The 5,450-nt window shown below is 35.6% G+C and overlaps 1 protein-coding gene across 1 annotated transcript in view; it reads left to right on the top strand.

Moving 5' to 3' along the window:
* LOC107639490 (AT-rich interactive domain-containing protein 2) overlaps positions 1,716-5,450 on the top strand; it is an 8,297-nt gene continuing 4,562 nt past the window's right edge. Inside the window, exon 1 of the mRNA XM_016342997.2 lies at positions 1,716-2,065. The gene's annotated coding sequence lies outside the window, so the exon portion shown is untranslated. The remainder of the gene's footprint in view (positions 2,066-5,450) is intronic.

Raw genomic sequence — 5,450 nt, 5'->3', positions numbered from 1 at the left:
ATATTATTATTTTATTATTAAATTTAAAATTTTACTTGTAATATATTTAGTTTGTTATAAAATTTTATTTATTTATTTTTTTATTATTATTATTCAGTAAATATTTTGAGAATCTGAGATAAAATTATTTATTTATTTATTTTAATCTAAAATTCATTTGTTTTAATGATAAAATCTTAAAATTTAGATTTTTTTTAAAATCGAATAAACCGATCTAATACAAATTAGAATAATTTGGATTGGACTGGATTACATTTAAAAATAAAATCAATTTGATTTAATCAAAATCGCATATTATGTATTTCTTATCAAACGGTTTGTTTCCCTTAAAATCGATCCATGAACACCTTTTGGACAATAATATTTATCAAGGTTATGAAAATTAGATCAGACCGATTAGTTCAACGAAGTTAACTGGTAACCGATATTTTGACTGGTCTGGTTAAACCCAAAACCGTCTTGTAAAATTAGCCAAATCGGTGGGTTAACCGGTGAATCGGCCAAGTTTTTTGAAGGCCCAATTCTCCCTTTTAGCATTAAAACAGTGTCATTTTGAGGAAGGAAAAAAAATCACCCCAAAACAGCAAAACATCCGACCCCCTTTCCCTTCCTCCACTCTCACATTCTCGCCAAAATCTCTTTTCACTCACTATCTAACCTTATCAGAGCAAACATCGCAGCCACCGTCAGCCCCCAGCCCGCACCACTCTTCTCTTCCTCATTGTCTCTATGCTCGTCGTGAAGTCCCACCATCCATCGTTGGCCCCCTGCCACCACCACTCTTCTTTTTCTCACTATCCCTACGCTCGTTGCAAAGCCCCACCAGCCACCGTCAAACTCCAGCAGCTGCCTTTCTTCTCCTCCTCACCGTCTCTATGCTCTTTGTGAAGCCCACCTCTGTAATCGTCGTTGTCATCATCCTCGATCCTCTTCTCCTCTACGTCATGTGAACGGTTGCTTGATCCTCTTCAAGCGCGTCCTCTCCTCCGTGAATCTCTGTCCGGAGCTTTGTCGTGGAATCTCTGCTCGGGGACTCACCGTCGTAAACTGATCCTTTTTTGAGCTCACTCTATCACCGCCGTTCCTATCTCGTCATATCTCCAATAAGCCACTGCTTCTTCAGTTTCAATTTCTAAGATTCTAGTTTCTGAGTTGAGTTTTTGTACTAGATTCTAAGTTGGGATTGTGTTTTGAGTTGGGTTATTGTTTGTGTCATTCTGAATTTAGTTTGGATGTTAAGTTTATATTTTTTTGCTTAGCTTTTTGGTTTCTGAATTCTTTGGATTTAGATGCTGAGTTTTCTATATTCTGAGTTTTTGTTGTTGAATACTTGATTGAAAGGTTTTTGTTGAAATTTGTTGTGATTCTGAATTTTTTTGTTTCTGATAGTTTGAGTTTTTGTGTAAGTTTGCGATTCTAAATTTTTGTTGTAACGAGTATTCTTGTTGATCATTTTGTTATAATTTTGAAGTTAATTAAAAATTTTTATTTGATAGTTTTTAATGATAAAATATGAACAAATTATTATCATAGTTTTAAAAATTAGACCGAATTAGTCGGTTGGACCGATGCAACTATAAACCAGTAGGAATAATGGTTTGGTTCATCATTTTAAACTGTTAAAAAAAAATCGGATGTAAGCCGCTGAATCGGCCGGGAGGCCGGTCAAACCAGAATCGGAACCGGCCGATTTTACTAAAACGGCGCTGTTTAGATTTTGTTCAAAAAAATAAAAAGAAAAAAAAATCCAGCCTTATGCCCCCGCCCTAACCCCTTCCTTTCAGATTTCAGAAAGCACTCAGGGGAGCGAGCCTGTGCCCCCGCAACCCTAGCCTCCACCACCGCCGCATGGAGTGAGCCATTGCCGCCGTTCGTCGCACTCAGGGGCTTCTCTCTTCCTCCTGTCGGCGTTCTTGAAGTCTCCAACCCCTGTTCGCTCCCAGACTCACCAATCGCAGGCGCGCAGCTTCTTCCTCGAGCGTCCGTCGTCTTCGTCTGCTCTCTGCTCGCCGCGTCTTCGTCTACTGACTTTGCTCGCCCTCGTGCTCGCCGTCTCAGACCGAAGGTCAGTGCTCACTGCTCACTTGTTCTTCGTTGTTTTAATTTTTTTAATGCTCTGGAAATCAAATCACAGGATAATTAATTGATTATTGAATGTTTTGTGATTTTATTGAATGATTAATTGATTATTGATTAGCTCTGGCTGTGTTGCTGTGCTGTTGTTTTGTGATTTTTCTGCATAGTGATGTGCTGCTGGAGATTTAATTGCTGCTATTTTGGGTTTGTGTGTTTGTGTTTTCCTGTTTGTTCTGAATTGTTCTCCATGGTAGGTCTTGTTAGAGATAACAACAAAGGTAAAATTGATAATGACGTCATATCTTTGTTCTGAATTGTTTTTCATAAGATGCATAGGCTTGGTTGTGATTTTTTCAAATCGCTTGGCATTATCTGTTTTTCTTGTGAGTTGGATATAATCAAAAGATCGTAGGTAAGTTGCATCTCTATCTGGGTTTAGTTCAGGAGATTGAGTTGGGTTGAAGTTTTTGTTTTAGTTAAAAGATCGTATCTGAGCATTTGCAACATGCATTATTATATTATTATTACAAGCGCACAACAAAACGGAAATCACAATCAATGGGTTAATGGTCAAATTAGTTCCTGAAGGATGGGTCGTTTGTCAATTTCATCCCCGAATAATTTTTTTAATCAAACTAATCCCTAAAAGATTTAAAATCAATCACGTTTGTCCCTCCGTCAATTAGTTAACCGTTTCTGTTAATATTTTGCCACGTGAATCGTTAAGTGACACAACACATATCAAAACAACGCCGTTTCTCTTCATCTCACCCCATTTGAAGCTCTCACCAGTCATTGCTCAGACGCTCTTTCTTCCTTCTTCACACGAAACACAAAATATCAAACACACACAGAGAGAAAAGGCGACAGAGCTCTAATCAAAGAGAAGAACACGGTGCTTTGATCGAAGGGTATGATTTTACAATTCTACCTCTCCCTTCCGTTGGGGTCTACACTTCGAGTTGGAGGAAGTTGCTTTGAGCAGAATCATCGGAGAAAGTCGCTAAATCGCCAGAATGGTGTTTGTGGTGTGAGGTTGCATTTTAGAAAGAACCCAATCTAAAAGTTATCTTCTTAGCCCTGAATGCATTTTGACCCAATCCAAAGCCCAATCTGAGTTGCAAATATGGAAACCATAGCAATAAATCCCCATTCTCTCAATCTTTCTCACTTTTACGATTTACAATCCACAACCTTACGTCCATCTCCAAGCTCCATGGCTCCATTTTCACTTCTCTCAATCTCTCACTTTTCTCTACCCCTGAACTTTGAAATCTGACCAAAATTATTGCCATTTGTTTGTGTGGCATGCCGTTTGTGGGTGTTGCTGGTGGATTGGTGGTGTAGTTGGGCTGTTGGGTTTCTGTGTCGCATCACTAAGTGAGTCTCTCTGGCTCTCTGTGTAATTGGCATCACTGTTGCTCCATGTTGCCATGTCGCTGGTTAGTGGTCACAATGCCAACCATGGCTTAGCATTGTTACCCTAAACCGCGAAGAATGAGCACAATCGCACTTTGCATAGTATCGCGGATTATGGCTTCCTCATCCCTTCCAATGATCCGAGCTCCGTCGCGTTCTCTCTGACTATTGTGATGTTTCATGCGTTTTGAGAGAATGGAAAAGAGAAACGGCGCCATTTTGACACAATATGCCCTAATATAATACCAAAAAACGACGTCGTTTTATCATTGCTGATTTGTCATTTAACGATACATGTGGAAAACGTTAATGGAAGGTGTTAAGTATTTGACGGAAGGACAAACGAGATTATTGTTAAATCTTTAAGGGACTAATTTGATTAAAAAAATCATTCAGGGACGAAAATGACGATCGACTAACCTTTCAGGGACTAATTTGATCATTAACCCCACAACCAACCATTGTAAAGTTGTGTTAGGTAACTAAAGTAAAAAACAAAAATGTACAAGGACTTATTGGAAAGCTGTGTTATATACACACAACAACTAATTCAACATTGCTATTACATTCTAATGAATGTACCTCTGCTGTAAAAGAAAATACTGTCCAGCTTTTAACATTCTCATTCTTAATTAGTTAATTATGCTTAGATTGTGACTATCTTGATGATTTATCTTGATAATTTATTAATTCATCTTTTTTTGTCTTGTAAATTTTATTGTCAAACTAACCAAATTAATTCTATTTGAACCTTGATAAATTATATAAAGAAAAGATTATAAGTAAGTTTTTTTGACTAATAATCAATCAACATTTATCTTTTATTTTAATTTCTTTTGTTATCTCTTAACTTTTACATATGGTTACTTTATTAAATTGTTCGTTGAAAAAAAACGGACTGCCTAGCTAAAGCAAATTATATAATTTGTTGATGTGGAGTTTCTATGTTAAGAATCAATATAAACTACACAAACACTCCTACTTGATTAAAATAACACAAGAGCTGAAAGTGGGGGCTGGAGCCCATAATCTTAATAATTCACCCCCTAATTTAGATTTGATTTTCTTTCAGCTAATGTGGCTATGAATACTTTGACAATGGGAGGAAAAATTATTCACAAAAATTATGCTTCTTGCTCATTTGATGATAGAGATATGTTAATGTTGTTAAAAGATCTTGCTTTGGATCCTTGCAATGTGAAGCCATCCCAGAAAAGACTTGAGAATAGAATTCTCAAAATACGCAAACTTTTGAAAGCTAGTGTCGAAAGACCCAAGGTATTGAATTTTCAAGGATCAATTCTTCTATAAGTTTAATATTGGAGAAATGTTGGAGAGATAGTAGAATTTATTATTTTTGACCATCAATTAGACAACAATATTTAAAAGTATGGACTAAAAGTGTATTGTTGGATTACTAGACTAAAAGAATTAGGTTGATGGCCAAAAATAATAAATTCCGCTGACCCTTGAATTTTTTTTTTCTTCATATAATGCTTGTTTTTGAATAGTTTTATATTTTTGATGCAGAGCTGTTAAAAGCTCGAGTTAACTCTAAAACTAATAATTTTTTTAGCTAAGTAAAAAAATGGTAAATTACTAAAAGAGTATCTGAAGATTTATATTGACAATATAATCCTAAAAGATATGAACAATAAATAAGTTCTCGAAAAATTAAAAATCATTACTCTAAAATAAAGAGTCATCTTTGTCAGTGGCATGATGTTTCTGTTAAGTTTACTTTTAATTCAAAATTGATAATTTCTCAATTCACACAAAATTGATACTAATGCAATATGTAATTGACAATTTATGTTTTTGTTATTGTTTAATTATGTTAGTTTTGACTATAAAACAAGGTTTTGAAAATTGAATTAATCATTGAAGCGGTAGAATTAGAGTATCAAAGATTCAAAGGTTCAATCAAGTTTAACTGGAGTTGAACTAAGAACTAA

This window comes from Arachis ipaensis, chromosome B04, assembly GCF_000816755.2.
Source record: "Arachis ipaensis cultivar K30076 chromosome B04, Araip1.1, whole genome shotgun sequence".
NCBI classification, from domain to species: domain Eukaryota; kingdom Viridiplantae; phylum Streptophyta; class Magnoliopsida; order Fabales; family Fabaceae; genus Arachis; species Arachis ipaensis.
The sequence above is the reverse complement of the archived record's forward strand: the minus strand, read 5'-3'. Positions and strand labels throughout refer to the sequence as shown.